The sequence below is a fragment of the Neolamprologus multifasciatus genome, chromosome 22 (assembly GCF_963576455.1).
Source record: "Neolamprologus multifasciatus chromosome 22, fNeoMul1.2, whole genome shotgun sequence".
Classification (NCBI taxonomy): Eukaryota; Metazoa; Chordata; class Actinopteri; order Cichliformes; family Cichlidae; genus Neolamprologus; species Neolamprologus multifasciatus.
Window position 1 is genome coordinate 12,945,139 of NC_140459.1, and position 12,219 is coordinate 12,957,357.

A 12,219-nucleotide genomic window follows, 5' to 3' on the forward strand; every position below is an offset into this window, starting at 1 on the left:
CGCTAGTTAAAGCTGCTGTGGGAGCCAAGCATCCCCATAACCCATGAGTGGGGAACGGTGGCGTGGGGGCTGCCTGCTGTAGTGAGAGTTACAGCAGTTGAGCTGCTCTCTATAACTAAACAGATCAGCAGATCGCCGCGCTCTCTACAGGAGGTCTAAATAACTGGGGTGCAGAGTTCCTAGACATTTCTGAGAGACACGAGCTCAACAGTCATCTTACTGACTACACTGGATTGGTGGTGGGGAATGTTGGCTCACCATTGCCGAAGTGTTTATCCAACGTTCGCGGGAAGGTGGGGTAATGTCAGCTTAGTGATTAATTGCACGCCCAAAGTGCTGAGGACATAGAAACTGCTCTGAACGGCGCCGACTGCAGCTCCTACAAGGGTTTATTGCTTTATCGGCTGAATCCTAATGTGACCCTCTTTCTTCCCCTCCCTCTGATGGTTCCAGTGGTGCTGGAGCATCCGAAAATACTCGGCAAGGTGCCACTGTGGTTAATTGCCCAATGTAGTGTAAGTTTTCACAGTTCTGGGGAAGTTTCTACTGCATTTTGCATTGATAAGTTTGAAAAAAGAGGCTTTAGGAAACACTACAAGAGCAGCATGTCTGCACAGGGCTTGATACAGATCTCTATGGGTTGATATAAAGCTCCCTATACAGCATGATTCCTCCCAATATGTTGGGGAAGCATAGCATATGGCAGTTACACAAGCATGCAGCTGTTGTTTTTGGGGGCTAGAAATAAATAATGGATATAAGTCTTCCACGGGGTACTCAAGACAGCTAATGAGAGAGAGAAAGCAGACAGGGAATTAGTAACTAACTGTTTTTCAAAGCCAGTGTTTTCTAACATTTTCATAAAAGCCCAAGGACAAAAAAATACACAAAGATAAAAACATCAGTATTCATCAGCATTTAAAGTACACAAGCATTTGAATTTATTCCAAACTAGCACCAGTAATATATTAATATAGACACAAAGAAAGATTTGTCTTAAGTGCACATAAAAGCACTGATCCTGCATGCACTCTCTCTCTCGCTCTCACATACTCAGTCCTACTCCTTCTCTCAGAAATGTAGGTGACCTTAATAATTTAGGGGGAAAGGGGAGATAGAAGAGATAGCATTTGCCTCTGTGAAGTCTGTACAGGAGGAAACCAGTGTGCTGCATCAAACCTTCCAATAGGTTTGTCATTTTCAGGCATTCACCTGCTACAATGTGAACCCTTACCCTCTATTGTGTGCAAAAGGGGGTGTCGGTAAGGCGACATGATTAACTGCTGAAAAGGCAAAGAACCGGCATCTTGTATGGAGACCACATATCATAATGACACTTTTTAATTCTGTTGCCAATGGCTGTTTATGTGCTACTAATTACTGGTGAAGAATAATAATCTCTCCTCCAATTGGACTCTATCACGCCAAGGGCTTTCTACCTTCCTCGTCTTTCCATTTATCCTGGTTTGCGACTCTGCTGGCTCAGCTTGCTCTCTGCATCAGAGTCCTTGCAATCTAATTCATGCCGCCTACCTGTCCCACTCAGTGTTTTTCCATACGCTGACTAATGTGCACATGTTGTGGCCTCAGAAGCGGCTGGAGAAGTGGAAGGGGCTGCCAAAGAAACCATTCAGGCAAAATCTAAGAGGGTGGCTCGAGTCATTTAACTCAAATAAAGCTGGGAGAAAGGCCTGTTTGCTCTTGGTAATCCCCCACTTGCTCGACAAGGCTTCGCAAGGTTCATCTGCTGCGCTAAATTGGTGCACGTATTCTTATTTGTATAGGAGCTCAAACTGGCAGCCATTCAAGCCCTCGTGCCTATTTGCTTATCCTCATTCATGGCAGAATTGGCTTTTTCCGGAGCCATTTTTCAAGCTATGCGTGACACGGTATTTTCATTGAGCTTGCCACTACTAATGCAGCTGCGCAGAGTAAATGTTGCCGGCAGCCAGTATGTGTGTTTAGAAGAGGGGCAACCAGGGCCTCCTACTGTAATCACAGCTGAAAGGCTACACTACTATTTGCATGTCTGTAGCTGGGGTTGCCTCCAGTTTCCACATCTAAATATCTTGGTGAAGACACCAGGTCATTGGTTTGTACAGCCACAATGGAAATTAAATGCAAATTCCTTAAAATAGGATGTACACGGGCAGATAGTTTTGTTTACTTGCCAGGCAATGACCTCATTAGGGAGATGAAATACCACACTGAAAAAAAAAAAATATATATATATATATATATATATATATATATAGGTGATAATTCCAGTTTTTGTCTCTAAAGGAACAAAAAGTAGAAAATAAATCTTTTGTTTTGCATCTTAGTAGAATAAACCTTGTCTTTATTTACCAGCCACAAAGGAAAGCTGGTATCGTTTCCAATTTAAGATTCTGTATGTCAACATGGTAAAATGTGATCTTTCAGGAAGCAAGAACTACCACAAAGGACATTTTGAGTAACTTAGTAGGTGTCAGAAGAAGTCATGTCATCTTACAGGCATGTAGGTGAGATCAAAATAAAGTTTAACAGACCGGACACAAGATAATATCTACTTATTATGACTTCATGATGATGAGGTGCTTTTAGTTTTCCAAAGCATGTCTGGGTTTGATAGAGACTGCAGCTCAATAGTAACCTGAAACCACGAGCCTCTGGCTAAAGTATCTCTGGACTTTGGGATCAGCATGAGTCTTTAGATCACATCACATGTACGAGGGCTTCAAGTGATTAACATACTAAATTCACAACACCACCACTCATGACAATTTTATTATAAACTCATTAAGAAAGGGGAGATCAGGGCCTCCTACTGTCTGAAGAGACAATGAAGAGACATTTAGGCCTGATTAGGTATGAACATAAAAAGCAGTCATGGGCCTCCTTCAGATGCCCTCAGTCAAGAATGTGAAAAAGCAGTTCTGCTGCACTAGGGGGCCGTACAGAGATCCTCTGGTGCACTGCTCCTTAAGCGTGAGCAGGAACTACTCATTAACAATACGTGAGCAATTACTCTGACAGAGCCTGAGTCACACTCAGTGAATGCGACCATGCCAAGCAACCACCTCCTCAACTTCTCCAAACCTTCAAACTCCTTGACGTTACACCACCTACCCGACTGGCAGTCCCGTGAACTTGCACGCCGACGGTACAGCAAAAGATACAGACAAAGGAAGCTTCAGTTACACTCGAGTAACACTGCCTGTCTCTCTCGTCTTTACTTCCTCCACTTCACTTTTTTTTGCAGTACCAGGTTTTCATCCTTTACAAGCAGCTTGCTCTCCTTTGCCTGACCAATATTCACTTCCACCCCTTTGGTCTTAACAGCTTTCCACCTCACTTGGAGGCAAAGCAGATTCTATTTTCTCTTTTCTATGGATGCATTTTCACTTCGTCTTGAGGATACAGACTGTAGTTGCTCACAGTTTGGTCAAACATGCAGTGAAACATCTCTAATATATATATATATATATATATATATATATATGGAATAATCAGTTGTTCATAGAACACAGGCTGCTAAGGCCGGGCTGCATATTGACTTTTTGAGAGGGGCCTCAGTACTGATAATGTTCATCGGAACATTTTAAGATATCTAGATATGTAACAAGGCAATATAGTTTATATCAGTAATCAATACATTAACAATCTGATGTTGCATTGGATAAATACCAGAATTAAGATTGTAATGATCAATTGTGAATGTCATTGGAAGGTTGTATCCAAGAGTGGAAGGCCCCTTACACTATCTCTTAACTCTTTACCCCTTTAAAGCCTACTATGAGTAACCCTTGAAGCTCTTTTGTGAGCCAAGTGGTTTCTGTCATATTTCAGGCCTCATTTTACAGCAAAATGACTGGGTTTGCATCAGAAGTTAGTGAGGGTGTTCTCCGCCTCTGCAACTGCCCTCAGAAAACCCCAGAATCTATTCTAGCAGCCATCAAATCACACCTTTAGTTATATATCCCGCGGTGTCACGACTCATCATTATGGGTACGGGGAGGTCGTCAAATGTCGTCTTTACGGGGGAAAAGAGTTAACCAGCATCATAAACTGCAGTTTAAAGTTTGTGTTAAACTTTGTGCTGCGGCTCCGAGCAGCTCGCAGTTCACAAATCTTCTGCCACAAAACGATGCGCCGCAATCCTCATTTCACCATTGCTGTGCCTTACGAAGAGAAACTACGGTGATATACAGCAGGCAACCCCTCGCAGCAGTCAAACAGAAAGCTTTTAAAGCAAGAATATTCTGGATTCAAACCTGCTGGTCAGCTGGGGCCTGTCTGTGGTAAGCTTGCGTGTTCTTCTCGTCGAGGGATGTTTTGCTGCTGTGTATTTCCAAACAGGAAGGGAAATCATGTCTTTGCATATTATGCTGAGCACAGTTTGTTTTAATAAAGTTGTTTGCGACATCTCACATGTGGCTCCAGCTTTCATCTGAACATGTAGTTCCCATTGTGAAATGTTGATTTATATACTGAGTATTTCCATTTAGCATAAAAAAATACCAGTTCTATGTAGAACTGCTGTCAGGTTACTGTAGAAAACATCCAGACCAAAAAACTAAAAATGAACTAAACGGATTAGTTCTGGGTGGAACGTACTGATATGTATATGTTATGTTTGCAGTGATCACAGGACAATTATCATTACTTGTATTGTCATTTTTATTAAACCTCACTCATTCTTCTGTGTATATTAAAAGAGGTCTGCCATTCATGTCATCCTGCACAGATGGCAGGACACCAGGCTGAGCAGACAAAAGAAGCTTCCGGAAATAAAGTAAGAGGCACACAAAAGCGAGGAAGGATGGAAAAAAGAGTAATTAAAAAGACAACATGAAAGAGAATTTAAAGATGAGGGGAGTCTTGGCAAATAAAAAAGGGAGCAAGAAAGAGTGATTTGAGAATAAGTGAGAGGATATATAAACAAAGATGAAAAGAGTAAAAAGCAAATGAGAAAAAAAAGTACCCCACCATGCTCAGATGCAAAACGAGCGACTGAAAACAGAGCATGAAAATGCCAGGCAAGGCCCTTGCCAGAAAAGCAAGAGAGTAAAACACTGGGCCAGACTAGACAGCTCCAGGCAGAAAGCATGCTACAGAAGGAATCACTAGTAAAGAAACAAGAGGGAGAAAAGCAGGTATATTTGTAAACCCCACTGGTGGGTTTGAGTGGCACATCATGTGTCTTGTTTCATACGGCTCTAAAACTAAGCGAATATCTTTTCTGCTCCTCTCCGTCTCACTGTTTGTTGGCTCTGCATGCCTCTGTCTCTGTAGAAAACACAGAAAGCCCACTCCAACAAAAATGTGTTTCATTTCAGTTCCTTATAAGGAAGAGCTCCGAATCCTAAGACAAATCATTTTGATGAACAGGAAAAATCTTTGTAAATGTAATCCTCGTGTGCACACGTACCACTGACCACCTGTGGTTCACATTTTGTTGATGCACTAATGATACCAGTAAGAGCTTATGTGTTTGTTTGCCTCTTTTCACAACAGCACCTTGGGAAGCAGAAAACCCAGGTTTTCACTGCACCACCTTCCTCCCCTCATGCCCCACATTTCACCACACGCAGGTAGGAGTATCTCCATCTTGCAGTACAGACTAGAGTCACCCGTTATCTCCAGATGGTCAGGGGAGGAGATTCCCCGGGGCAAGAAGTCCAATGCCAAGAACATCATTTTATATTTTAGCCTATTGTGAAGGAGCAATACATGACCTGGTTTTAGAACCTTTACTTTGAGCACTAGACCGTTTAAGCACTTTGTACTACAGACAATATCTGTCTGTAACTCCTGACTTCATAAGTGTCAAACTTATTAGCCGACATGATTTGTATGCACATACCGATGCCGCTGCCAATTTGTGCTTGTAAACCATGCTATGCAGTAAATGCACTCGTGTAACATTGCTCCAACATTTCTAATCCCCTTGGTGCTCCAAAGCTAATACAGAACAGGTTCCACTTCCCATCTCTGGAGACTATAAACATGTTTCTCCTCCTCTTTATGTTCCTCTATTCCTTCCACTAACAAAATGTGGATCATTCTTCAGCGAGCACCCTGTTAAAGCAGCTCTAATGACACGCGGATGGCACCACGCAAAGAGCCAGAACTCAGCACCAGGCTCAGTGTGGTGTTCTGAATAAAAGGGTCGTGAGAAGCAGTAAAGCAAACACATTGTTAATGTAAGGGTGTGTAGTTAGGGCTTGGCTGTCATCTGACAAATGAGAAGTGCTCAGAGTACATCCACTGTAGAGTGTTTCTGAGTGTGTGTATGCAGACAAAGGACGGAGAGACAGAGAGAGAGAAAACAGTATTTTCTGCTTCATTAACTGACACAGCGGAAATTTAAAGCTGGGTAAAGCTTTAAGAATAAGCAGATAAAGGCAAAGAAGGTTAGTTTATTAATTATTAGTTCCTGATTTGACTCCTGACTGGTCAGACCTTTATTGAATGTTACTCCTCGACTCTCTCTCACACTTCCCGTCAGTGATACTGCTCCTATCTTATAAAGCTGCCAAAAAAAATTATATATAATCAAAAAAAAGCAAGCTCCCCGACCCCATGAAGTAAAAATCGGGAAAAACATAAAAGAATAAAAAGAAAGGCAAGGCAGAACTCTTGATAAAAGCTCAGAATAAGCTAAAAGAGAATGCATGACGGGTTAATCTGCATCAAGGCAGGGGAGGTATTTTGTTTCAGACAGTCAATTATGAAGTGCATATCAGGACTTACAAGCGGCAAAATGAGTTACCGTACCCCTTTCTTTGTACAAATAAAAACATATCATCTCCCAGACTTAAAACGCAGCTCGGCTTAAATAAATGTAATTTAAAACATGCACTTTTCCAGGCATAAAACTGCAAGATAAACCTTTCGGCACAGAGTCACGTCGACAAGACAAAAGAAACTAAGCCACGTGCTAAATTTTATGCCCCTGACTGCCGATTTAATAACACATTTTGGAGACAGGTTTCCTTTTCCCCCTCTTTGACTTTGCTTGCTCTCAGTATATGGAAACCTGCCTGCCTTCTTGTTGTCCACATGTTTCTTTTTCCTCTTTTGAGGCATTAGAGAAGGATTTAAATGGCTTCCCTGTTATTTTTGTAGCACAATGGATCAACCTGTATAATGTAACCTAACCCTTTCCCCCTTGCTTATAGAAAGCCCGTCCCTCCCTCCTCACAGTATCTACTTCTCCACACTGTGTCTTTTTCACACAAACACAACCTTTCCCTCCGCTGCGTCCTCCATTTATAAAGAATTAGACAGAGTATTAATGGTGCCCATGGCAGGGGCAGACTCAGGCACAGATCCTCTCAAAGGGCTCCATTGACTGGTGTTTACTTAAGGCCAGAGACATTAGCCTACTTCAATCTGCTCCTCTCGGCTTCTCAGATTCTGTATGTAACAAAGTGACCTGCCCGGCACAGTGTATGTTTCAGAGCGTGTGTGTCTGTTACGCTCTGACAGCGCGTGATCATTGACAGTAAGCGTGTAATGACCTAGACTGTCAATGGTGTAACAGCACAAAGGTACAGCCGTGTCAGTCCAACAACGCAAAAGTCCACTAAATGTCACAACAGAGCCAGAATTTACTGCCGGTATTCGAGGCAAATTATCGCTAATTTGAGAGTCCCTTTTGTGCGTAGCGTGCGTAATAATGAAACTGAACCGAAAATGCCTGTCACTGAGTGAGACTGAGATATAACTAACAGGCACTTAGTGCGCACATTTGGTTGAAAATCGTATTCTTCCCTAAAAACCATCATGAAACAACAATAATTGATCTGTGTGCAGTAATTGTTCTCGTGGGTGAGGGGAGGGGCCAGGCTGGGTTCTGGGCCAGGCATTTTACTGTAATTTTCTCATTTGTGATGCACATCTATTACCTATCATTAAAGTTGAATGCACAGCAAGCTGTGAACAGCACTAAGGATCACGCTCACATTGGAAGACATAGGCTGAATAAAGGCTGAATTTCAGCAAATGACTCCATGGACTGATCATCTGGGGAATAGACAGAAATAGGGCCTTTAAAGGATCCTTTCATCAAAGCTACATCCTGCCAGCTCCCCCTAGCCATAACCTCATATAAAAGCCACACACACACACACACACTAATGTGCACACACAGACACACAAGTCCTCTTTCAGGAATCAATAATTCAGCTAAAGAGAAGCACATGCTACGCCCCACTGCACTAATCAATAGAAAGCCAAATGTTATTGTTTCATCTCATTCTCTGACTTTCACATTCTAATCTGGGCTGACTAGCACATGCTGGACAGCATCAAAGAACTCCATTAAATTAAAATATAATACACACATACAAAGGGGACAAGGGGACCCGAAATTTAGGAGGCGCCTCACTTTATCCTGGTGTGCTGTGATGCTAGTGTTTGTTCCTTTTGTCACAATATTTCTATTAGTTGCAAGTGAACACAGATGTCCTATAAAGATTCTATGCATAAACTCAAATGAGTCATATAACAGAGGTGACAGAAAGACTGCATGGTCTCTTGGGAGACTGAGGCTATTTATTGATTACACAGACTTGTATGATTAGGGAGTGAAGGAAGACTACTGTGTATCCATAAAGAGAAGCTTGCAAGGAATTTGTATGTACTCTATGTGCGTGCAAATGCTTGGCCAAAGCGAGTGTCATGTGATTTTGTCAAGTGGTGTGAACTTGCCAGCCAAGGCCCCTCTCCCCTCTCCCCTCTCTGTAATCGAGCTATCAATGATCATTAATGAGAGCGTGAGATAGCTCTCCACAGCCCTCTTGGCCACACTGCCGAACGCTCTGGCCTCTCTCCCAGGCTTCCTTTCTCCTATTGACCCCATCTGTGGCTCTGTCATACGCGCCCTAAAGGCCACTAGCCACACTAACTAACCGTAAAAATGAATATGAACGTCAGCTGCTTAGTTATACGCGGAAATGCGCCCTTCCGTTGCTCCGCGCACTCCACTTTTGGTCTCGTTTGCACGACACAGAACCCTAGCAGCTCGCTCAAGGATGCATCAATCGCTGATGGTGGCAAGATCGGATCTGTGCTGACCTTGGGAGTGAACTGCAACACAGGCGATGGAGCAAAGGGGCCCTGTTGCAACAAAGGAGGAGAAGTAGGGAAGACAGAAAGAAGGGAAAAGAAAAGTAGGAAGGAGGGAGGGATGAACGGACAGGGAATTGAGGGGCATGCTTTGATTGAGAGGCTCCCAAGATGAGCAACTCTGAGATATGAGAAAGGGGAGGGAGGAAGAGGGGGATGATGGAAGGGGTAGGGGAGGGTGGCGTGAGGGAGAGGGAAGCCATATGGCAGCAGTACAAATGTATTAAACTATAAATCAGGGGGAAAGCTAGTGGACTGCCAGGTGGGGCCGCAGTCAGGTCCTCCCAGCTGGAGGTGCAATGGTTCACAATGCAGTTCAGCACGGAAAAGGATGAAAGCATCACTGGTATTTTGCCTTTTTAAACTTTATAATTTTTCCTTGCATATATTTCTTAAACACATTTTATTTCTCTTTTTATTTCCTGGAAATAAATGGGGTGAAAGTGGCACATTGATTCTTCCAGCTGAGCGTTTGAAAGAATGCCAAAAAACAGCTCTCACTTGAAAAGACCACAAAAATAAAATATATTTTTATGCTTTTACACTGGCAGCTGCTATGGCCCATCCAGTCTGTTCTTGCAGACACGAGCTCTCTTGGGGCAGTTTCTTTAAATTTACTTAAATTATTACTCCACACTTTAAATTAACCTCAAACATCCAGTGGGACTCACGGAGAGCAGATTGAATTTTTCAGGTCAAGGGTCAAAAGTAAAGGTGATTTACTTTTGTGATCTTACAAAACATGCTAACCAGATTTCTGTTTGACCAGAAATCCAAAACTCAGGCATAAATTACACCTAAATTTTACACAATCATCTTATGAAATAAATAATGAGGGATAACAATCATTGTTAAAAGACAGACTAAGACTGAGATATACAAATATAAAAAAGGACAATACAGAATTTCTGTTTGAGTAAAGAGGTTTAACAAAAGTACTGCATTCCCCGTTTTTGAGATCACAATCATATTTTAAATATGAGGACAATTTTTAATACTCCGATACAAATCTTTTGCATTTCATTCAGGAACCGATGGACATCACAAAATGCTGTGGTTCCTCCCTTGAGAAGCTGTGCTAGGCCTTTACTGTTGCTTGTTTGTGAGCTCTCTGCGTTCAATTTTGTATTTAATAACTGAAAAGCGTGCGCTCTTGTGTTGAGATCAGATGACTGACTTGGACAAGAAGAAGAATATCCCATTTCTCTGCCTTGAGAAACTCTGGGCTTCTTCACAGTATGCTTTGGGTGCTTATCCACTTGCAATGTCAAGCACTGTCCGATCAGTTTTGCAGCATCTGACTGAATCTGAACAGAGAGTATAGCTTTCTACACTTCAGAATTCATCCAGCTTCTTCTATCAGCTGTCACATCATCAATAAACACTAGTGGCCCGGTTCCACTGGCAGCCATGCATGTCCATACTATAATACTGCCTCCAATCCATTTGACAGATGATGTGATATGCTTCCGATCATGAGCCGTTTCTTTCTTTTCTCCACAATTTTCTCTTCCCATTATTCTGGTACAAATTCATCTTGGCTTCATCTGTCCAAAGAAATTTTCTTTCAGATCTCTGCAGCATCTTTTAGACATTTTTTTGGCAAAGTCTAATGTGACTTCTTTGTTCTTGAGTACAACTATCAGTTTGTTCCATTTTGGAGACCCACCGAATTTGCTTTCATGAATGTGTCTCTTGAACTAAGCCCAGCACTTAGAGAATGGCTCAAAGAGTTGGCAGTTCGTCTTGTAACCGGAAGGTTGCCGGTTCGAGGCCCGGCTTGGACAGTCTCGGTCGTTGTGTCCTTGGGCAAGACACTTTACCTACCGCCTACTGGTGTTGGCCAGAGGGGCCAATGGTGCGATATGGCAGCCTCGCTTCTGTCAGTCTGCCCCAGGGCAGCTGTGGCTACAACTGTAGCTGCCTCCACCAGTGTGTGAGAGTGAATGAATAGTGGAATTGTACAGCGCTTTGAGGGCCCCGAAAAGCGCTATATAAATGCAATCCATTATTATTAATATTGATTTCTTGTGACCTTTCAGTCTTTTTGGTGTTCCAGCATCTTTATAAGAAAAGTGACCAGATTGTTGTTTTGGCTACCTCATGTTTTTTTCCTCTCTCTTTGATAGGCTTACTTTGCTTTTTCAGCCTAATGATGACCTCCTTCACTTTCAAACCATATTGACAGTTTTTTCCTAAATCAAAGTTCAACACTTGGAATTGACTCCAGATCTTTTATTTGTATAATTTGTCATGGAATAAAAAGGTAAGAGGGCTCACATGGCTTTGAAACTTCTTAGCTATAAATTGTCCAATCATTTTTGCGCCTTGGAAATGAAAAGACTATGTATCAAAATATGTCTATATACAGCTGATTCAGTTCTATTGGTGAACACCTTGAATCGATTTAAAATCCACTGTGGCGGTGTACACACCCACAATTATAAAGAGGTGTCATTGCCCAAATATTTAAACTGCCATTGCACTCTGTAGTGCAACTGTGAAGCAGTAATCCATATTTTGATAACATTAAAAAGTCAGTAATCAAGGCTGAAGAAAATATTAAATATGCCATTGGCAACTTCAAGTACTCTGAGAATCAGGGGACACATTTGAGTTGGCAGTTTAAAAAAGTCCATCATATCAATCATATTCGATTGCCACATAAAAAAATAGCTAAAAATAACAAAATTTCTGTTTTTTCTTTATAATAATCATATCAGATACATCCACGGTTTAATAACCAAATGAAATGCAAAGCGATTCTATTGAAAGTTCAACTGTACACTTGCAGCTCTTTCACCGATGTGCATCACACTGTCACAATAATGGACAAAAATTAGTGTTACACATATGGTAGAAAAACAAATAGAGTAATCCCCAAAAGGCTTCCATTTTAATCCCTTGATGATGTCTGGGTAGTGTGCCCAGCCAGTGTCCTGGCAGCCATCAGGGCCCAAGCCTGGGCGTCCATCCCAGAGGCACTGATGCATACTATAACTGGAACAAACACAGGCGGCCGTCCTCATGCCTGCTCTGTGTCACAGCCGTACCACTGCCACAGAATAAAAGGGTTCATAACCCATTTTTCTCATCTTTGCA

The 12,219-nt window shown here is 42.2% G+C and overlaps 1 protein-coding gene and 1 long non-coding RNA gene across 7 annotated transcripts in view; one reads left to right on the plus strand and one right to left on the minus strand.

Annotated features, from left to right (window-relative positions):
• Positions 1-12,219, plus strand: part of LOC146493076 (uncharacterized) — a 423,488-nt gene that overhangs the window by 245,604 nt on the left and 165,665 nt on the right. The gene's annotated exons all lie outside the window — the stretch shown is intronic.
• Positions 1-12,219, minus strand: part of LOC146493077 (RNA-binding motif, single-stranded-interacting protein 3-like) — a 307,462-nt gene that overhangs the window by 202,116 nt on the left and 93,127 nt on the right. The gene's annotated exons all lie outside the window — the stretch shown is intronic.